The sequence below is a fragment of the Euprymna scolopes genome, chromosome 7 (genome assembly GCF_053919585.1).
Source record: "Euprymna scolopes isolate OS-2025 chromosome 7, ASM5391958v1, whole genome shotgun sequence".
NCBI classification, from domain to species: domain Eukaryota; kingdom Metazoa; phylum Mollusca; class Cephalopoda; order Sepiida; family Sepiolidae; genus Euprymna; species Euprymna scolopes.
Window position 1 is genome coordinate 128,497,974 of NC_136488.1, and position 25,000 is coordinate 128,522,973.

The following is a 25,000-nucleotide window of genomic DNA, read 5'->3' on the forward strand; positions in this document are numbered from 1 at the left end:
GACCTTGGTCAATGTAGGGGCAACCCTTCATACCAATTGTCACTATACAGTTCCCCTACTCCCCGAGGAGTTGGTCCCCATTTCCCCTTCACTCCTCACATAAAAATCGGCCTTGTGCCCAATTTGCTCAGTGGGGGAGCAAATAAATACATCAAAGTGTAGTATCTGTTCCATCAGATGCTTCAATCAAAGACCATTGTCCTTGTGGCAAGCATTTGGTCCATAACACTATATTCCAAATAGACATCACTATCCAACTCCTATTTCCCACCTCTCGAGAGCTGGTCCCCTTTCTCCCCTCTCCACATTAAAAAAACGTCCTCGTGTCTAATTTGCTCAGTAGAGACGCAAATAAATCCAGTCTCCCTGTATGTAATAGTTCCATGCTGTTTACTAAAATGGGTTTACATTTAACAGAAACAAGTGTGTTTTTGAATGCTGGAACATTTTGCTATAATTTACCAGATGCATAATAATTCTACATTAAAGAGCAACTCAAATATAGCTACTATTTCACCCACTAGGTGTTCTCACACAGGTCCTCATCGAAGATTGCGCACTGACAAAGACCGGTGGTGTTCCCTTGAGTCTGGGTGACAACAAATCTCCTCAGACTTCCAGTAATCCTCACATCTTTCGGCAACCTTCGCAAATAAATTTGCGCCATCACAACAGTCGCTTACCATTGATTTTCTCGCTGACAACGACCATTGGTCTTCACTGGAATTTGTGTGACAATAAGTCTCCCCAATGTCCCAGTCCCCTTTGCACTAATTTCGTGAATGTCTGGTAAGTGCTTTCACTCCTCGGTCTTTCCATGCTCCTTAATCTTCTGACTATTTGGCACTATATTTTTAGGGGCGTGAGAGGGAGGAGGAATATAGGTAGGGTAGAATGTAAGGAAAATGGGAAGAGGAGGTAGATGAAAAGAGGATGGAGAGGGAAAAGGGAAGGTGGTCATCAGTCTAAAACTGCGCAGGTTTAATTTTCTTGATTTTATTTTTTTTTTAATTTCTCTTGCATTTTCTATATGCCAATTTGGCGATTGTCATTATTTTGGATTAAGTTCCGCATTCGAGGATGTTATTTAAGATCTCAGTTGTTTTCGGCATCAATGCCCGTTGCATAGTCTGAGTCTTCCCCTTGGTTCCAATTTCTCCGATTCTTGTTACAATTCTTTGGAACTGTTCCTAATGCTCCTACAATTATTAGTGTTATGTTGATTTTATTCAAGTTCCATTATTATTATGATTTTGGAATCTATATAATATTTTGCTTCTTCCTTCCTTAATTAGTTTGTACGTTACGCTTCGGAAAAGCGAAAATACAAACTGCTATAAAAAGATTAAATTCGTAAAACTTAGCTTAAAAAAACACAGTCTTTTCTTCTTCTTTTTTCTTCTTCTTCTTATCATTCTTCTTCTTTTTCGTCTTCTTCTTCCTCTTCTTCTTCTTCTTCTTCTTTGTCTTCTGCTTCTATTTCTACTATAATTCCTATTATTTCTCTTCTTTATTTTCTGCTTTTTCTTCTTCGTTTCTGCTCCTTTTTCTTCTTCTTTTTCGTCTTCTTCTTCTTCTTGCTTTTCTTCTTCTTTCTACTTCTTTTCTACTTCTTCTTTTTTTCTCTTTCTCTTTTTTTTCTTCTCCTTTCCGACTTCTTCAATGAATTACGAAGTGACACAAAGTCAATGGACGGGATAGAAATGTATTGCGTAACGTGTCGACAAGTTAAGTCCCCAGCTTTACAATGACTGACAAAAGCTGATTAAGAATTATTTGAAAGAACAGAACGCAAACGGAGCGTTTTTAGTTTCGGTGGGGGTGTAGCATGGTTATGGTCGTGGAGGTGGTTGATGGTGGTGGCCCGAAGGTATTATCATCTGTCTGGTTGCTTGGATGCAACCAGAATAAATGGGTTCAGTCATACGAGCACGTGCGCATAGGGAGAAGGAAAGGTCTCTAGCTACATTATGGATCAATTAACTTATGTTTGCAACCGTACAGCTGTAAAGATGAGGAGAGACAAGAGACAAGGGACAACGAGAAAGATTACACCAATACACACACGCGCACACGCGCACGCACGCACCCCCCACACACATATACACGCACGCACACACATATATACTTTACAAATGATATATAATGTAATATAAATAAATTATTATTCCTACACTAGTGTTTCATGCTTTCGCGATACTCAGTGCAGGAAATGACGATTTTTACTGATCGGGAGATTACACCTCACCCACAATGCAAAGCCACTGTTGACTCAATTCGCTAATATCGACCGCCAGGAGAATTAACGAAAATTAAAAACTTTAAATACCAACTACAGGCGCAACATAAAGACAGTAAATAGTATATATATATATATATATATATATATATATATATATATATATATATATATATCGCATATGTTTACACACAAGACGCTTCACTAGTTCAAGACATTAAATATAAATTCAACTGAAGCCTATAAAAGCATCCAGATTTTTAAACTAAACCGTATTCAAAAACTGCCTGAAGAGGACTGTTTAGACTCAGTCGAAAGTACTTGCAAAAGCAAACAAAAGAAAAAAAAAACACATGGATGAAGACGATTATGGAACTTTCTTGCACAGATTCAACCGAAAAATAAATCGAAAAATTGAATATATATATATATATATATATATATATATATATATATATATATATATATACAACGAAACAGAACTGTATGTCGATGGCCACACACACACACACACACACACACACACACACACACACACATATATATATATATAATTATTTTTTATATATTTATAGACGCTAATGTTTCACCATTCCGAGAATCATCAGTTCTAAGAATCACGATTACCGCCGGTCTGGTAATTCGAACCTTGGCAGGAAGCCACCTCTGACTCCATATCTATATCTATCTATCTATCTATCTATCTATCTATATATATATATATATATATATATATATATATATATATATATACGTTTTATCTATCTTACATACCCATTAAGTATCGCTACACATTCATGAGTATGTTTCAGTCAGCAAGTTACAAGTACCTAGAGACGATGCTACTTATGCAATGAATGAAAATTGGAAAAAAGTTCACAGCGGATTTCAATTGGAAGGACACTCACATTATATTAAATATAGAATAAATTAACGGCATTAAAATAACAAAAAAAAAGAGAAAGAAAACAGAAAAACAAAAGGGAAAATAAAGAAAAGTAAAAAAACAAAAAAATAGAATAAGGAATATTATTAATAATATTAATAATAAAACAAAACAATAAAACTACACAATTATAATCAAATAAATAAATCGAACAAAACAAAACAAAAACAAGAACAAAATAAAAACAACGCAAACATAAACAAAGCTCATATATATGTGTTTTTATGTATATGAAAATATCTATATCTATCTATCTAGCTATCTATCTGTATATATTTTGGCAGCAAGTCATTATTAAACACGACAAAGTACTTTTTTTCCGATTTTGTTGGGTATCTTTTCAATTCGCCGAGTGCTCTGTTTTATTTCGACTGGCATGTATATTACGGCGCACAAAACAGCTACAATAGCTGGCTTCAATAATTAACAATAAATACACTAAATAAATAAAATATAAAATAAGAAAATCAAAATTAAAAAAAAAAACATTATTCGCGCCATACCCACCCTGTATCTACTTTATAACAAAAAAAGAAAAAGAAAAAAACTAACTATAAAGGCACCAAGATTCCCTAAGGAAAAACAAAACGATAGCATCAATAATCGCTGCTGACGACGATCGGATGTACCGAAAGAAAGCGCTTGAAAAGAATATGGCCGAACAGCAATTTTTGTGCGCCATAATATACAATATACCAGCCGAAAAAAAAAAGACTGCTCGGCGAATTGAAAAGATATCCAAAAAAGTGTGAAAAAAAGAACTCTGTCGTTTTCAATTAGCTGTGTTTGAGTATATATATATATATATATATATATATATATATATATGTATATAGATATAGATATATATATATATATATATATATATATAAACATATATATATATATATTTAAAGGAGATTAGATCAATAGTCTAAAGAGCAGAGTGTATTTTAGTGTATTAGTAAAATTACTAATTTAATTAAAATACAGGAAAAGAAAAAGTGCTCGTTGTAATTTAGATATATAATAAGTTCGGTAGGTAAATATCCCAGAGCTAATTTAATATTCAGTAATATGATTGATAATTCTAAATTCAAATTAGAATTGAATTAAAAATCCGTTTCATAAGAAGTAACAACAACAACATCAATTATTTGTACGATCGTTTTGGAAAACAATGTTTTTAGTGTGGTAGACATTAAGTCACGGACAAAGTATATATATAGTATTTTTAACAAAGTTTCCTCATCAGCAAAAGTATTGGGAAGGGTTTTTAATATATGTAAAAGACGCCATAAATAAACCTGGCATTACAAGTAAGGCAGATGTATCTTTTAATTATTCGCCTTTTGAAATCAATAATTAACGAGAAAGCATTCATATGGGTGTTAATTTTAGCTTTTCAACTTATGAACTTATTTTCATTAAATAACCTTAAAATTGTTGATATGCCGCAAAACAAAAACAACCCACCAATTTCTTTTCTTTTAATTATTGCTTGTGCTACCTACAAAAAGTAATGGTTTATGCTCATGCAATCGTCATTGTAAGAAATGATAATTACTGTATTAACAGCCTGCTATTTCACCTTTAGTCAACATCAATTTGCACAGAAAAAAGAGAATTTAAATCCTCCCTCGTGTCAAATCGACGGGCCTATACACTACACTTGGCCGTTCATGTTCAACATCACACTACGCATGCCTATACTGTTTAGGCGAAATTTGAATTAAAATCTGATTACACACGCACCTACACACACATCCACGCACACACATACGCACACACTCACAAACATACAGGCACTCACATAAAAATAATAAAAATAGTATTCCGACGAAATAGACAGATAAAAAAAGGAACAAACAACGTTAAGTGTTCATCAACGTTTGACCTTTATTGCATTTATTATGTGTTGAGTAGCTATACCGGTGGTTTTGATTTAGGCTTGAAATTCTATGCGATTTTGAATATTTGATCATGGTTTATGGTGAAGTATCCTAATGTCAGATTTAGACAGACATACCCTTGCACAGAAAGATTTTAGCACCTAAGGTAATGTATTTAAGTCTCTCCAAGTCCTCTCTCTCTCGCTCATTCTCTCTCTCTCTCTCTCTCTCTATATATATATATATATATATATATATATATATATATATATATGATGATTGCAACGTCTTGTCAGACGAGTGCCACTCCCTCAGACATTTAAAATTCATGAGCCAAATGTCTGATGGAGTATCTATACAAATATGACGTTACAGAGTCTTAGCTTTGTACGGCAGCTAAGTCTCTCTCTCGCTTCAAAATGTTGAGATCCAGCAACAAGCAAGAGCAAGATAGCCAGCAACAAATTAAACTGCAGACCAGCTTAATGCGGGTACTGGTCTTCCGCTTTATGTTTTTTTTTTAAATCAGAGATTTGCTTCTCCTAGAAAGGTTGCCTTCACCACGGCTTACGGGAGCCCTCTCTACCCCAATACACATATACACACACACACAAATATACACGGTGCTAGTTGGCCATTGACCCAGAAAAAGAGTGCATTCGCCCTTTGGAAGGTCTTGTTTTTAATCCTTCAGGGAGACTAGCCGCCCTCCTCACCAAACAAGTCTGGTGGGGGAACCAGTTTAGTCGCCGGTGACCCGACCATGAGGCAGGTAGTACTGGGTTACATGGTACCAGTAGCATATGACATGACCTGACATATATATATATATATATATATATATATATATATATATATATATATATATATTATACATATACATATATATATATATATATACATATATATACATATATATATATATATATATATACATTAAGTTATGAAAATAGATATGGCAGTTAAGCTACATAGAATATTCCACGTTTGATTTTGAATGAAAGAGAATAAAACGCGGAATATTCTGTGTAGCTAAATTGCCATACATATTTTCGTAACTTACTACCAAGTTCTACCTATGTATTGAAGTAAATACTGGAAAATTTACGCATAAAATTATATCTTTGTATATTAATTTATGTGATTAAATGAAGTAATCATACATATATATATATATATATATATATATATAGATATATATATATATAAAGGGTGGGTGATTAATAATCGTGAAATAATCGAGTTTTCATAGGATGAAATATAACAAAATCATATTTATATATACGATCGTTTCGGAAACGATATCCTTTACTCATTGGATATTTACAAATTAACCCTCTAGAAGTAAGTAAAATATTTCTCTGTATCGTCTCCTCATTTGCATAAATGGGGAAAGGAAGAGAAGACACCAAAATTTAACCAGCTTATTGATGTAATTATAGTTTGTGAAATTTTATAAGATAGTTGTTTCCATACTCTTTTTCTTTAAACTGCAAAGAGTTCTCTCGATGCGCAAACCTTTGATAAGGATATGAAAAAAAAAAAACAAATAAACAAAAAATTCGATCGGTGGCATTTGTAACCATTTAAAAAAATGGTTTTAAAAATGCTTACAAAATTGTTTTAAAAATGCTTACAAATTCCAACGATCTCTTCAAATTAAAAAAAAATATCATAATCTAAACTAACTCTTTACTTTCTACGTGTAATCTAAAACTCACTTCCTTTTCTGACGTCATATATCCTCAAAACACACTAGTTTTTTTTTCAAAATGTATTTACTTCATCCATTTCCTTTGTCCTAAATTCCTAACACTGTCCAATACATTCTTAATGAAAACATAACTACCAGAAGGACATTTCATCCATTAAGTTACATTCCTGAAAACTACTTTATGTAAATATTTCAACTGTATATATTTATTTCGCTTTGATAACATTTTTTTTTAAAATTCTACTTTTGCAATCATAATAATCGACCATTATAATACTCATCGAAATAATCGACAATTTTACTTTCGGGCGTTTTCCAGTGGACTAAAAACATTGCAATTAGACTCACGAATCTATGACATAGCCGAAATTCTTGCATCCACTAATTTACCCCCACTACCATAAACACATATCTATATTTTCAAAATTTAAGAAACGCATTTGTCAGTTGTCCACGTGATTGGATTTATCCTAATTTCATTTTGGAGTGTACACAAATTAGTTATTTCTGCAAGACATCTGCTTCGCATATAGAGATAGTCACCTGCCCGAAATCATTGACTTCCATACGCGAAGAAAGGCTTTATAGTTGGACAGTCGACGGACGGACGGTCAGTCGAAAATGATTTACGGTCAAATTTATCGCAGAGCTGCTCGATAAACGCTTCCATTTTGTAGCCTGGTGCGCAAATTAAAGGCTGCCTTACCCGCTAGTCCATCTTTCAATCGTATTAGTCTCCATCTTGCCCCATATCCCCGGCGCCCATTATGTCCGCCGTCAGCATGTCTTCTGACTGATCATAAACCATTAAAGGTATAATTTAAAGACTATCGGTTTCCCCTTCCACGGCGAATCTATGACAGGATCGATTCGGGTATTTAGTTCCATACAAGTTCTTGTCGCCGTCGTTTCGTCATTGTAGCTGCCTAAAATGCTGTCTCTTTCTTTTTCTCTTCACGGAAGTGACACACGGTGTTAGATAGAAAGCCGTGCCCTCTTTTCTATTTAGAAAGTATTCATATGGACTGTCACATCATCTAGTGCTTTGCATGTTAAATTAACGTTTGAATTGGAACTGCAAATTATCATTATTTAACGATGTTTAATTCAAATTTTCTTGCGCAAAACTAGCGTGAGTACCCGCACCAAAACGGGTTCCAAAGGGGGGGGTACATTTGAATCTATAATTTTTCTAATCTACAATACTCGTAATAATCTTATCTTTCCCCTATTTCACCTTTGACATGTAACCCTCGTGCCCCATATTCGACTACTGTCGTCTAATTACCAATTGCCACTATCCAGGTCACCTACTCCCCCAAGGAATTGGTCCCCATAATCACATTAAAAATCGGCCTTGTGCCTAATTTGCTCGGTGGGGAGGCAAATAAACACCCTTTTCTTGGCCTTTTTTGCCAAGGTCAAAGTGTGGTATATGTTCCGGCATATACTACAAGCAAAGACTATATGTGGGGGCAACCCTACATATAAGACCTTGGTCAATGTAGGGACAAGCTTCCATACCAATTGTCACTATCCAGCTCACCTACTAGTGGGAGCTGGTCCCCATTTTCTCTCAACTCCTCACATTAAAAATCGGCCTTGTGCCTAGTTTGCTCGGTGGGAGAGCAAATAAATACCAAGCCACATATAAGACCTTGGTCAATGTAGGGGCAACCCTTCATACCGATTGTCACTATCTAGCTCCCCGGGGAGCTGGTCCCCATTTCCCCTTCACTCTTAACAATAAAAAACAGCCTTGTGCCGAATTTGCTCGGTGGGGGAGCAAATAAATACCAACCCTACATATTGAACCTTGGTCAATGTAGGGGCAACCCTTCATACCAATTGTCACTATCCAGCTCCCCTACTCCCCGAGGAGCTGGTCCCCATTCCCCTTCACTCTTAACAATAAAAAACAGCCTTGTGCCGAATTTGCTCGGTGGGGGAGCAAATAAATACCAACCCCACATATTAGACCTTGGTCAAAGTAGGTGCAACCCTTCATACCAATTGTCACTATCCAGCTCTCCTACTCCCCGGGGAGTTGGTCCCAATTCCCCCTTCACTTTTCACATTAAAAATCGGCCTTGTGCCTAGTTTTCTCGGTGGGGGAGCGAATAAATACCCTTTTCTTTGCCTTTTGGCCAAGATCAAATTGCAGTATCTGTTCCGGCAGATACTGCAAGCAAAGACAATATGTAGGGTTGCCCCCACATATAAGACTTGGTCAATGTAGCGTCAACCCTTCATATGAATTTTCAATATCGAGCTTTCCTACTCCCTGGGAATTTGGTCCCTATTTTGTCTTCACTCTTAACATTAAAAATTGGCCATGTGCCTAATTTGCTCGGTGTGGGAGCAGATCCCCTACTCCCCGAGGAGCTGGTCCTCAGTCCCCTTCACTCTTAACATTAAAAATCGGCCTTGTGCCTAATTTGTTCGGTGGGGGAGCAAATAAATACCAGCCCTACATATAAGACATTGGTCAATGTAGGGCAACCCTTCATACCAATTGTCACTATCCAGCTCCCCGACACTTTGGGGACCTTGTGCCAACTTCTCTTTCACTCCTTTCATTAAAAATCCGCCTTGTGCCTAATTTGCTCGGTGGGGAACAAATTAATACCCAACCTTTATACCAATTGTCACTCTCCAGCCCCTCTACTCACCGGGCATTTGGTCCCCATTTCCCCTTCACTCCTCACATTAAAACCCCGCTTTGTGCCTAATTTGCTGAATGGGGGGAGCAAATAAATATCCTTTTCTTTTCCTGTTGGCCAAGATCAAAGTGTAGTATTTGTTCCGGCATATACTACAAGTAAAGACCATATTTGGGGGCAACTCCACATATAAGACCTTGGGCAATGTAGGGGCAACCCTTCATACCAATTGTAACTATCCAGCTCCCCTACTCCCCGGGGAGTTGATCCCCATTTCCACTTCACTCCTCACGTTAAAAATCGGCCTTGTGCCGAATTTGTTCGGTGGGGGAAAAATAAATACCCTTTTCTTTGCCTATTGGACAAGATCAAAGTGTAGTATCTGTTCTTACTACATGCTGTACTTATGTTTGTAACTTTGTGATATAAAATGCGGGATCACTTTTCTGTATTAATATAATGTAAAATGATCACCCAATTTACAAACAGTCAGTCTCAAAGCCATTCAAGTCATTCTCCAGATCATTCAAGTTGTTTTTGAAGGATTGCAGTTATTTTTAAGCATTCAAGTCATTCTTAAGGTCATTCAATTCATCATTATGTTCTATAAAGTCATTCTATTTCATTTACTTTTTATTTTTTAAGTCATTTCAGCCCAGTTTTCGGTCATTTTAGTTTATCTTTAAGAATTTCACGTCAATCTTACATTCACGCAGTCATTCATTTCACGAGAGCATGCGACTAATGGCTATCGGCCTTTTTTTTTTAAGATTATCGCTGTCTTAATAAATGGCTGCATTTGGATAATAAGTTTAGTAATGATATAAATTCTGAGCTTTCAATTACTATTATTACGAAATGTTTTAAAACTTATCTTATGCAATATGAGTACCTCTACAAGGCCACCATTCGCCCATGTATGGAGTACTGCTGTCACATTTGGGCTGGTGCATCTGCTACTAGTCTCTCATTCCTGGACAGGGTTCAAAAGAGAGTCGACAACCTGATAGATCCTGAATTGTCATCTAAACCTCAGCTCCTGTCCCACCAACAAAATGTTGCATCCTTCTGCCTGGTTTACAAATATTTTAATGGTGGATGTTCTGACGAACTACAAGCACTTGTACCCCCTCGACGAAAATACCCGCGACAAACCCGACAAGCAGCAAAGTCCCATCCCTACACAGTTGAGATCCCTAGATGTAAGAAAGCCTTTTACTCTAATAGCTTCTTCCCTAAAATGGCAGGACTTTGGAATTCTCTTCCGGTTTTCTTCGTCCCCAACTGTACTGACATGCAGAAGTTCAAGTGTAATATGAACAGATATCTTGCTGCTAAACTCCCTACATAGTACTCCTGGAACTTAGGTCCTTGATAGTAGCCCCCTACATCAAAGTCGCAACGTGCCTTGTTTAGGGTGAAAATGTAATAATAATAAAAAAAGACTATATAAAACAAATTTATAAATAAACTAATATATAAACAAACATAAAACTAACACATAAATGGTAATAAATATTAGTGGTGGTAAAGTGAGAGAAAAGAAATTATGAACCACCTTCTCTCTTTCTTTCTTCTTCCCTTTCTTCCTTTTTTCCTCCCCTTCCATCTCCCTCTCCTTCCTCTTCTCCGATCATCCTTTGCCCTTTCCCTCTCTTCCTGTCTTTATTAATCCCTTCCATTTTTACTCCCTTTTCTTTCTTTCCTACTCCCTTTCTCTTCCCTCCGCCGATCTCTAAGAGTTTAAATAAAATGGTCAATAGACTCTGGTAAATCTTAAACTTTTCGCAGAAAGACATAAAATTCCTAAGAGAAAAAAATATAATAAAAAATACACATATAGATTTTAAACTGGCAGCGAGCAGCAGACAAATGAAGCAAACACTTGTTGAAGATAACATCTATATACGCTTTGGCCCCCAAACCGAACTCCTCAAACCCTTACCCTACCTACTCCATTCGCTGACCCCCCAACATAAAAAAATGAAAAAAAGAATAAATACAAAAAGATAAAAATAAATAAATAAACAACCTTCAACTGAGCCTTTTTTATTTTTAGTTTACAAAAAAAACTTCTTTTGATCAAAGTTGATTTTCGTTTTTCATTAAGAACTCCGCATTGTTGCCTGATGAGGTCTCTAACTACTAAATGCTAATAGACCGAAACATGCTCATGACTGTGTAGCAGCAAATTCCTTTTTATGTAAAGACAAATTGAAAGTGTATCTAGCTCTACTTCTGTATTGAGCACTCTTGTATAAACCTCGTTATATTTCACTGGTTACATTACCTTGGATAAATAGCAACCTCAAATTATATATATATATATATATATATATATATATATATATATATGAAGGCTTCCTTCAGTCTTGACAGACTATGGATACCCACTGTAAGGGTGACTGCGCGTGAAATTTGTGTGGCAAGAGTTGCGCAATCTCCAACTACGCCTCTCCTAAGTCAACATTGTTGCATACCAGTGGCAAGTTGAGGTACAAGACGACTGGAAACAATGCCGAGATAAGCGGAGAGCACATACAGCGCCTAAAATTCCCAAATGGTCACCCATCTGGTATTAGCCAGGCTCAACGTTGCTTAACTTCGGTGATCTAGCGAGAACCGGTGTGTCAACGTGATTATAGTGTGTCCAGAAAGTTCGTGCACACTTAAAAAAAAATTATAAATTTATTTCTATTTGCAATAGAAATAATCTATAAAATGGATTTGAAAGAAGTAAATCTATATTTTTTAAGCTTTTATTGAAATTTTATTTAACTTTCCACATGCCCTCCATCATTAGCAATACAAAGGGTAATACGATTTTGCAGTTCACGAAAAACATTTGCCAAATGATTTATAGTAATGCCTGAAATCACATTAGTTATTCTAGCTTTCAAATCTTCCAATCAACTAGGTTTGGTTGCATACACAATTGTTTTCACATGCCCCCATAAAAAAATCTAATGGAGTCAAATCTGGCGAACATGGAGGCCAATGAAATGGTCAACCCCTTCCGATCCATCTGTTAGGAAATTCCTGATTTAGAAACTGTCTAACACGCCGAGCAAAGTGACAAGGAGCTCCATCTTGTTGAAACACTGTATCATCTTTCAAGTTTAATTGTTCAAGTTGCGGAATAAAGTAATTTTGCAACATATCTAAGTAGCTGTCACTGTTAATAACACGATCTTCAAAAAAAAAAATATGGCCCTATGATTCGATTTATTCCCAAAGCACACCACCCATTAACTTTAAGAGAGTCCCTTTCATGTTCAACAATTTGGATTTTCAGTTCCCCAAATTCGGCAATTACTCACAAATGCATCATCATTGCAAAGTTTTTCATTGAACTGGTGACAGAAAGTTAGCCGTGCATAATAATCCTCTTCTAACAACTGCTGATGTAATTGAATTTTGTAAGCTTTCATATGAAGTTTTGCCCGCAGCCCGAGCTCCAATGATGCCCGTCTTACAGACTTTATTGGACTTGCAGTAAAGGATTCTTCTATGGAAGCAACCCTTTCGTCACTGACACATGACCTTTCAGACCGTGGTTTATCATGGACAGAGCCTGTTTCTTTAAATTTTTTCATCCATTTAATAATGGTGTTCCTATGAGGCGCTTTTTTAGTGTATTCAATTCTAAACTTTCTTTGTACAGCAATTCAGCCAACCAAAGGACACAGTTTACTTTTTCCTCAATTGAAGCCATGGGATGAAATTGATTCTGAAAAACAAAAGAAAATATTTTTTACTTATTTTTTACTTATCTAAAAATTGTTTCGAATTTTTTGGTGAAAAATTATTCAATAAGTATACTTAAAACTAGATACATGAAACTTTATAATATTTTTTACAGATTATTTCTATCGAAAATATAAAGTTATAAATGGTTTAAAGTGCACACACACTTTATGGACACCCTATATATATATATATATATATATATATATATATATATATATATATATTAAAGTTTGTTTGTGAAATGTCGTTACTTTCAATGTATACCGTTTTTGTTTAACGGGTCTAGATTATTATTTTAAAACCATTCACCGTTAATTTTGATTGATCAATGTGTTTATTTAATAGGGACAGAGCATATATAGTGTAAAATTTTGTTGAAAATTCCAAGACTCACGTTTTCTTTTTTATAACCTTCGTTTATTTCCTGGGTTTTTCCATTACAGCTGTTTCATTAATGAGTTGGCAATTATATATATATATATATATATATATATATATATATATATATATATATATATATATATATATATATATATATATATAAAGAATGTGGACTCTCCCGTCTATTTCGATGTACGAGGTTCCGCCACAACAACTAAGTTGCTCGGAAATCCACACAGATAATTTGTTTATAGCGGTGAAGGCTTTGTGTAGAACCAACCACACTTTGCCGGTGCAGGTGACTGTCAAAGGACAGAGTACACAGTAGACCGCAGGTTTTTACATCAGAGTTTCCTTCTCTTTGATGCATGTCTTAGCGAAGACAGTGAATTAATGCGCCTCTAGATACCACCCTGGAAATTTGTACGACTCAGCGCGGTACATACACTGTCTAGGTTCAATGTTGCTTAACTAGTAAAAAAAAAGAAGGAAACTGAGGCATGTGCATTTGAGTATTATGCTTTTTTCTTGTAAGTAAAAAAAAATACTCGAGTTGAGATCGAAACCAAAACTTTAAGACATTGAGTCAATTACGATAACTATTTAGGCCAGCTTGTCACAAGCTTAAACAGTGTTTACAAACATACTTATTTTTAACGTAATCTGTCATGTGCACGATTCGCGCATGCGCAGTCGTTAAACAGTTGACAAAAAATTAAAAAATCCGATGACCTCCGAAATTGTTTAATTTCGGCCCGTTAGTAGCACTTTTTTCCGGAATGAAAACCGATTAAAATGTTTTCCACATATCTGAATATCCTCTATACCAATGTTCAAGTTTGTAGATAAAAAAATTCGTTAAACATATTGTTTGAGAGTTGATTTCTCGCAAACATTCTCACTTTTATCGATATTCTAGCAGGGTACCCGGCTTTGCCCTGTCATAAAATGTGCCTAAATATATTTCAATTAATACAGAAACTGAGGCATGTGCACTTCTTGTAAGTAGTGTTGCGGACCAGGATATAATAATACCCTAACTCGCCACAAGAAAATAATGAAACGAATGGAATTGAAGGAAACAAAAACTCAATTGATGGATAAAATAAACGTCGTTTATTTACTGTTGAAAGAATGAATGTTTTAGATATAACATAAGTTCATGTCCGCGCTGGTGTGACCATCGTTTGTTGCGGGATTGGTATTATAGAAGGAAAAAGGAAATGTGTTTTCATCTCATGTTCGGGTCACTATCGTTTGTTCGCGCGTGGGAAAAGAAGTGAGTGATGTAATGGAAATGAGAATGATAGTCCAGCGTGTAGACAAAGATAAAGGATAGAGGGTTGACATCAGTTAAACTGTGCGCCATGTTAGCCGTCAGGTACGTGGTGGTGTTCTCTGGCACAAGTAGTAGATAGAGAGAGACATAGTAGTAAATGGTGTGAGGTACGCGTGTGCGCGCGCCTGCCGAAAAGGAAGCTGGTCTGAAAAAGGGTTGGAAACAGCTTGTCTCTTCCTTTTATAGGTGTTTCCGGTGTGTCTTTTGCGCATGTGTGGATTTCCATGTAAAGGGGAAGTGGCGTTGTCCATGCGTGCTTACGTGTGCGCGTGTGTGAGTACATGTGTGTACGTTAGCGTGTGTGTATGTGTATACACGTGAATGTGAGTGTATGTACGCGAACGTGAATATATGTACGTGTGTGGACGTGGCGTGGGCGCGTATGTTTGTGTGCGCGTATTTTTGTGTGAGACTAGAAAAGGATCGCGCGGTAGAAATAAAAATACTCGAACTGAAATCGAAACAAAAACCCAAAGAAAGAGAGTCAAGTACGATAACCATTACACCAGTTTGACACGCCGCTAGCGAGGGGTTTTCAGCAAATCTTATTCTAAACATAAAAAGGCTGTACGTTTCCTGACCACGCAATTGTAGTCGTAAAACTGTTGATAAACAAAAAAAAAATTGACGACCCCTCCCACGTTTCAAGTTGCAAATTTTGACCTCTTAGCAGTCTTTTTATCCGGATGAAAACCAATTAAAAAGTTTTTCACGTGTCCAAATATGCTATGTACCAAATTTCAAGTCTTTAGATCAAGTATTCGTCGAGTATATAGGTTGAGAAGTGTCCTAACACACACATTTTCGCTTTGTAGATAGACTAGACTAGATAGATATATATTGAGCTTCATCATCGAGATAGAGAGAGATGGATAGAGAAAGGATGGGTATGTTTACTAGTGTTTTTATTTTTTTTTTAAATAACAAATCAAAATGTCTGCATTTATATTTAATTTCGATAAAACCTTTTTTCAATTAAACTTCAGTTCAATCAAAAAAAAAAACGGTTGGGCGTTTGATCATTGTAATTGATGTGGGACTTACAAAACGATTTTATTTTGGATTTTGATTTTCTCTTTTTTCTCTTTTGTTTCGTTTTGCGTTTTGCAATCGTAATTTGAAGCCCAGCGGCGTGAACACAGTAGCGGCCTTTTTCCAATTTTAACAACGTGAACCGAGCGACCGAGGATATTGAGCGCTTGATTTTTCGAGTATTTGTGCGAGAATTTTAATTTTACTTCGCTCTGAAAAAAAAAAAAAAATGATTGCTTATCAAGGACGCGAGGGACGGCCGTTTGATCATAGCAAACGCCCGAATGGAAACGGTTGAAATAACGGGGAAGGGGGGGGGGTGAAAAATTTAAATGTAAATATAATAAAAGGGGAATGATTATTTTTAGGCGTTTTAATATGAAGTCATAGAAATTGGGGAAAATTCGATGAGCCGTAAAAATAGAATAAAAAAGAGATTAAGGTCGTAAGTAAAGCAAAGAAGTATTAACAAATAAAAACAATATGGACGTTACGTTTTAGCGGAGTCCCGCACCAAGCATTAAACGCAGGTTTGGTAACTCGACGACCATTGTTGAATATGGCGCACAAGTGTACAGTACCCATTTGAGTTTCTAAATTTTTAAGATGAGGGTTTGGTTATGCTTTATTTTTCTATTAGCATTTCAGCTCGGTGTTGCCCGGGTGTTTGGAGGTGTATGTTGAGCAAAAAAAAAAAAAAAATTAAGTTTGACCCCTATTATGACCCCTTAACATTTATTCTTTTGGGCTCAAATCAAGTTATTAAGTAAAATCCATGTCCAAGGAACCTATATCTAAAATTTCAAGTGTTTAGACCAAAAATTGTCGGGGGAGTCTGGTAAAGTTCTCGAAGGTCAAACCTTTGAACTTTGGCGCCTTAACAGCCAAATTTCTGGCCGAAAACCAATCACCACGATTTTCCCAAATCTCAGTACCCTGTATATCAAATTTCGAGTCTGTAGACTTAAAATTAACAGAGTTACAGCGTGGGAAAATGTAAACACACACACAGCCACACACACACACACACACACGAACACGTTCACTTTTATATATATATATATATATATATATATATATATATATATATATATATATATATATATATATACACTTGTGCCCGATATTATTTATACCCCCCCCTTGAAAATTGAGTTTATTAGGTGTAACTTTGTAAGAATTTATTGTTTACGTCCATATTGATACATATTCTTAATAAACCTCTTCTGATCATTTTCGTCATTTTAAAATCTCGGGATACTTGTAATAAAAGAAATATACAGCTATTTATAAAATCTGCAATGTTCAAAAATAATCATACCCCTTATTTTTTCAGTATTAATCGAGTTTCTGACTGTTTGTTTCCTGTTTGATTCTTATTTTGAATGCTTTTATACAACCTTTGATTAATTTCATTTCGTTTTTTGCATTTTTCAGAAATTAAAATGATATCAACTGAAAACCAATAAAAGAATAAAAATTATTAGAATGGGGAAGAAAAAAGAGCTTAGTAATGATCTTAGTACTAAAATTGTGAATTCACATAAGGATGGTTTAGGTTACAAGTCAATTTCCAAGAAATTTGAGGTCCCTACAGCAACAGTACAGAGCATCATCAAAAGATTCCAGAGCCACCACACAACAAACAACTTGATTGGTAGAGGAAGGAAAAGGAAACTGTCTGCTAGAGCCACCAGGAATATTGTAAGAAGTGTTATTGCAAATCCAACCACCACTACTAAGGACATTTTAGAAAATCTGGAGTCTTCTGGCATAAAAATATCAAGGCAAACATTGCAAAGGACTCTGCATGAAAATGGTCTGAAAGGAAGAAGACCAAGAAGGACTCCATTGCACACCGGAAAACACCTTGCAGCATGTCTAAAGTTTGCTAGGACCCATGTGAATTCTCCAGAGTCCGTTTTCTCAAGTATTTTGTGGACTGACGAAACAAAAATTGAATTGTTTGGCCATATGGATGCTTCTTACGTTTGGAGGAAGAAAGGAGAAGCTTACAACCCAAAGAACACCATACCCACGGTGAAACATGGTGGTGGTAGCCTAATGTTTTGGGGCTCCTTTTCGGCTAGTGGCCCAGGTAGTTTGGTCAAGATAGATGGAACCATTAATAAGGAGCAATATTTGGAGATACTCCAGAAAAAAGATTAAACAGGATGCGGAGAAGCTCCATTTAGGACCAAACTGGGTCCTTCAACAGGATAATGATCCAAAACATACTGCCAAAATAGTCAAGAAATAGTTTGAGGATAATCAAATTAATGTTTTGGAATGGCCTAGCCAGAGTCCCGACCTGAACCGTATCGAAAACCTCTGGCACATATTGAAAACTGAGGTTAAAAAGCGGAAACCTAGAAATTTGAGGGATTTGGAGAACTACTTCATTGAAGAATGGTCAAAAATCAGTGTTGATGCTTGTAAAAACCTTGTTGATAAATATCCAAAACGGTTACAGGCAGTTATTAAGAATAAATGGCATGCTATTGATTATTAGTAAGAGAGGTATGAATAATTTTGAACTAGTGCCATTATTGTTTTTTCTTTGTATAATGTTTCAAACTTGCATGATTTATTTATTTGTTGAGTTTTAATTAAATGCTTATGTTTGATTTATTGTTTGAAATCCCTTTAACATTGTCTACCTTCTGGTTTGAGCAATATTCTTATAGAAATCTCAAAGATCCGAGGGGTATGAATAATATCGGGCACAAGTGTATATATATATATATATATATATATATATATATATATATATATATATATATATATTAGTCCTCGCACGAAAGAGCAAGACACAAAATGTTTTAAATAATAATAATAATAATAATAATAATAATAATAATAAAAATAATAATAGAATAACAATAACAAAGACTTTCGCTGGCGATGATTACTATTGACCGTAACCAATTATACAGTCCTTTTGAAATTTTCATCTCTATTTTTCTCGTTATGTACTGAATATTTGTTAATGAAACCTACATGAAATATGTTCCTTATTAAATTTTAAAGATTTTCTATTCTGAAAGAAGCTTTAAAAGTTTAATCTAAAAAAGTTATTTCAAAGATTTTGTTAAAAAAATTAAGATTTTCTCATTATTCAGACCTGTATTACAAAGAGGGAGTTGTAAAAAATGAGTTGTGGTGTGAGGAGAAATACAAACTGAAACAGAGAGAATATTCAGACCTGTAATAATACAAATAGGGGTTGTAAAAATGAGTTGCAGTGTGAGGAGAAATAAAAACTGAAACAGCGAGAATATTCAGAACTGTAATAATACAAAGAGTGGGATTGCAAAAATGAGTTGAAGTGTGAGGAGAAATACAAACTGAAATAGAGAGAAAGAGAGTTTAAAAATATAATCTTAAAAAGATAAGATACAAGTTAGAAAAGCCTTTCATCCAAGGCATGAAAAATGTTAAACAAACTGTTTAGGCTTTAAAAATAAAGGTACAAGATTCATTTTGAAATTTATTTATCTTTGAAGTGCATTTTTATAAATTTTACAAAGTAAGGTATAAAAGTTTAATTTAAATTGAATAAAAAATTACCTTGGATTTATCTTATGTAATGCACATTTTGTTGTAATTTAAAATCATTATTTTCACCTTGCAATTAATGATATAGATATAAAATTTTCAACGATTTTTTTTAAAAGTGCAACAGAATGTACATTACATAAAATACACCCAGGGTAATTTTTTTTATTCAATTTAAATTAAATTTTTATACCTTACTTTGTAAAATTTATAAAAATGCACTTCAAAGATAAATAAATTTCAAATTGAATCTTGTACCTTTATTTTTAAAGCCTATAGTAAAAACATTTTGTTTAATAATTTTCATGCTTTTCTAACTTGTAATATAGATTTTACTTTCTTTTATTTTAATTGATTCATTATGACAATCTCTTAAACATTTTGTTGTTGTTGTTGTTGTTGTTGCTGTTTCATCCAATGCCAGTAGGCGTAGGTGAAATGTGAACAAATTCCACAAATTTCACCAATTTTTCTAATGATTGAAAATACTTGATGCTTCACCAGAGCTATCGAGGGTATTTTTTTTTATCGTGACGCCATCACTAGATGGGTTGCCTATCACGGATTTAGAGCAGCTCATCTACCCTCCAGAAGGATAGACCGCGTCAGTTACCCAACCTGATATTTTTTTACCTCGCGGTACATACAGCGCCTCGCCTTCCCAAATCGCCACCCATCTTGTAATGGCCAGGTTCAACGTTGCTTAACTTCAGTGATCTGACGAGAACCGGTGTGTCAATATGATTGTGCGTAAACATTTAAAAGTAAATGGATTTCTATATGTGCATGCTAAGTAAACAAATAATTTTTTTTTATATTTTTTTCTTTTTATTTGAAATTGTATCAAAGTTCTGCGAGTAACATCTGCAATCAAATATATGTGAAATTTGTTTTTTCTGGTTCCACTTAAAGACAGAGAATATTAAAAAAGAGCAGAGTAACGAAATAGAATATAAGTGTACTTTTCTAACTTGGCCTTAAAGATAAAAATACATAAGGAATGCAGTATTAGGAGAGAGAGAGAGAGAGAGAGAGAGAGAGAGAGAGAGAGAGATAACGAAGTTGATTAATCTTCTTTTGTCTCGAAATCTTATGACCTGGATATATCCCTTTCCCAGTCAGAGCATAGCGATGAGATAAATAAACATGTTTAGTCAGGCATTGTAAAAGAAATTAAAACCAATCTCTTGTCCCCCACTCGCCAATCTTTCACGAAAAACACCCGTCTAGCCGAATCCACTGTTAAAATTTTCCCCCACTCTTTATGTGTGCCTAAATCAAAACGTGGATTCCATGAACAAAGCTTCTTTCTTAGAACTGCACGCCTGTGGAACTCTTTTCCGTCTGCCTGCTTCCCACCTGACTACAACTTGGATGTGTTCAAATCCAACGTTAACAAATTCCTAATGAACCGCCCTCTTAAGTAAACACTTCGTCAAATTTCAACGCTAACGTAATGTACTTGCAATAACCCTTATCCCTGAGTGGCTTCCGGGCCTGGATAAGTGGTGACCACTATGTAAAAAAAAACAAAAAAAAACAATTAAAAATGCTATTGAACTATTGGGTGATGTTTCTTCAAATTTAATAGAGAGCTTTATATGCCTTATCGACCCAAATATTTATCTCCACAACATCATCCTGGATAAATAGAAAATAGACAAACAAAATTAAAAACATCTGAAGAGCATCTCCTTCAAATGGAACATGTGAAGCATGCATTGTCTCTCGAAAGTGCACAGTAAACGAAGCATAATAAAAGTGACTAAGTTCAGCATTTGCCCCCTCCCCCCATTTAGCCCCAAAAGTCCCCAGGTGACGTCTAATCCTGGAGAAAATGCACAAACAGTACAGTTTTAGGCATTAGCATATGTAAATTTGAGTTCTGCGCCATGCAAAAAAAAAAAAAAAAAGAATGTCCTAACTTGCCCCCTCTCCCATTTTTTCCCCAAAAGTCCCCAAGGTTTTAATATAATTAAATGTAAGTTCTAGCGCCATGCAAAACGGCCAAAACTGACAAATAAACATACACCGAAAATTTTGGACAAATATTGTAAAATAGTCCCAAAAATGGAGGGTTTTTATTAGCCCTAAAAGAGCCTCTGGGGTTGGGGCACACCCAAGAGTTATCGCGAAGTATAGACAAACAAAATTATATAGAAATCAGTTAGTTACAACTTTTCAGAAAGTTTTATAAAAATCCAAGGCATCATCTTTTTTTTTTAATAAACACAAAATTGTCAAGCTTAGCCATTTTTAACCCGAAAGGCATCCCTAGAAGGGAGAAACCGGAGTTTTCCTGAAAAATCCGTTCTGTTACTTTTTTTTACTCATATCATGTTTAATGTTTGTGTAAAATTTCAAAAAAATTCCAAGGCGTAGTTATTGAGAAAAGTGCGAACAGACGAAGGGACGAACGGACAAGGGTGAATTTTACAGGTCCACACTCCTTTTATCGGGGGACCAAAAAAATAGAAACCTGGTTTGTATTGGTTTGTATTTTAATCAGCATAATTAAAACAATTTGTTTTACCAGAAAGTGTTGGAAGCGAATGAGGAGATAACGCTAAGGAATCCTAAGGGATTAAAACGTTACTTGACATTGACAAAAGAAATAAGACGATGAAAAGGGAGAATGTTTCACTTATAAACTCATCTCTAATACTAATACAACTGGTGTTGTTCGAGCAAAAAAACTTGCAAGTGTTTAGGAAAGAATATAAAAGCGTGGATACATTAAAGGCTGTGCTTTTAGACAAATACAAACACTGGCTGTGATTCTGGGCTTTTCACATCGTTAGAAAAAATATTAAAAAGGAAGTTGCACGCTATTGCTTGCTCTCTACACCAGAATAAGCTTCCTTTAAGAGCTTTATTTAAATTGATTGATGGCAATACACAAGCCCCAATATCATTTACTGGACCAATTGGAAAATTGTGTGGCAATACTTATAATCATGGTTTGAAATTAAAAGATGTAATAAATTTCATTACCAACAAATATACATTTTTAATATGAGTTAAAGAATCAAGCAACAGCCACAAGGAATCCAAACATTTGCATTAAAAAATGATCAATACAATGATTTTGTTGTTTTGCCAGAAAAAAATATTTTGTTTGTAATGATCAAATCACATGGACTAGATGTAAGGGGGAAAAATTATCGAAAGAATTTTATGGTTGGATGGTAGTTTTGTTTTATGGCATATCAACCCTTTTCAGGTTATTTAATGCCGAATCTGGTGATTTTGAAGAACGATTTTTTAATATAGTATATTTGTTTTTTTAAGTCGTATTCTATTTAACCCATACTTGGGACCCTAACAGGCGCTACCACTCCGGGTCAGAGTGGACCTGGAAGCAATGGCAATTAAAGGGTGGCTCCACACTCTCCAAGGCCTGCAAGCTGGGGCCCTTGCCATCGGATATAGTTTAAGGTCATATCCAGGACCGAAAGAAATTTAAACATTAGGTAAATATTTATTTTTATCAAAATAATCAACGTTTCTGAATTTTTTGAGATGAAGATTGGTTATTCGTATTATTTAGATTCATCGGATTACTGTTCTCATCTTGAGCGTGATTTTCACAAAGTTTCGGTAACCTCTAACCTTAAGGCGTATCTTGTCAAACTCGGTAATGTTTCCGTCGAACTCGGGAATTTGGACGAAATTTCGAGCGGAACCCTTTATTTATCTTACGGGGGTAGCATGCTCTTGGTTTCAGTCATGACTGAATGGAGATCTTAAATAATTCGCAATTGTATTTTTCGGTCGCCCACACTGAGGATTGAACCTTCAACCTTCAGGAGAATATCACTTTTTACAATCGATTTTTTTTTAATCATTGCGTCACGGGTCCTAGCTAGCCGAGTGAATGCTCCATCCCTTTCCAAATAGAAAGCTTCCAAGATCCCCCACCCCCTCCTATCTGCAATTTTTCTTTTCACCCCTCACTCTAAATTTCACCCCACCTTGGAGAGAAAGAAATCAATCAGTAACACCCTCCCCCTCACCCAAGAATTTTTCTTTTCTCCATTTCGTCCCATCTCTAGAGGGTACCCCCACTTAGAAACTGCACCGCGGGAGCTCAGGCTCCTTTACAAACCAGAGGAGAACGGGTGGTCTATCGATTAGACGGGGTTGGGAGGGTCCTACTAACCACTGTGATTTATTTTCTTTCCCCGCCCTCGACACAAATGAACTATTGTACCATTATTGTCATCTTTTTTTTGTTTGTTGTTTTTACACGTATATAAAAGATTTTTAAACAATTGGGCATTAAGTATGACGTCCCCCCCCTAGTACGAAAGCGTAAATGCGGTATTATGGTGAAAAAAGATACTTTTGTTTAGTTCTGGAGTGACAAGGATGACAACCAACCCCCCATCCCCCCTTTTGAGTTGACCTTGTGCGTAAGTTTTTTTTTCTCAGTTTGAACTCACATTGTAATTTTAGCCTGATTAAAAGATTTAATATCTCAAAGTGTAGTATCTGTTCTGATATTGTATTTCATTTTTTGTGTCTCGGTTATTGGAGGTTAAACTCTTCATGACTGATACATTTTTTATTTTTGTTACTAACTAAAGTGGCCCGTTTTGGGGGGCTGGTTACGCCCCAGATTAAAAATCGACCTTGTGTCTAACTCTTCCCTCGTGGGGGGGGGCAAGTAAACAGAAAATAATCGATCTACCCTATTATAAAACACATGATCAAAGTTATTCCCTTTGATAAATAGCAGCAAATCAAAATGGTGCGAAAACAACATCTCATTCGTGAAATCGCGCATTCTTTTTCAGTGAGCCTTTAAGAATCTTTAAAACTTGCCGGTAGTGATATTTTCAGTGATATGCCCTTAAATCAGAAATCCACCGGTATATTTGAAAGGAGAGAAATGACCATCTACTGTTGTATAGTATGAAAATCAGGATTGATTATATATATGATAAATTTCCATAAAACAAAATAATCAATGTGGACTTAATCGATCAATATTCAAATATATAGTGTGACCCATGGAAAATGGCAACCATATAATAGCAAATAAAGTTTTTAAAATCTTTATGAAATCTAACCATATTTGCTACAAATTAACTTCAATCCATGCCTCACTTGCCCACCAACATTCAGTCACAAATATTCAACAGTCTTCAAGTATCGCCATTCATGGTTAATGCAGCTTATACAATTATCAATAACGGTTGGTACTAACCTAGTAGCGACGTTATGGCCCTCTTTATACCCTGAATAGTTTTGATATTTTTTTTTTTTTACATAACCACACAGATAAACTTTGGTGGATTTTTAATGGAAAATAGTAAGACAAGCAACCACGTGTAGGGACCTAGACGACCCATATAGATTATGTCTTCATCAAAAATTTGCTATCCTGTACTTTAAATAACCCCAACATCTATTAAACTGTAGAAGAGAAATAGCAAACAACTGTGTTCACAAGATAAAATTTACTCTAGGATACCGATACAAAATAGTTTTAAAACTAACAA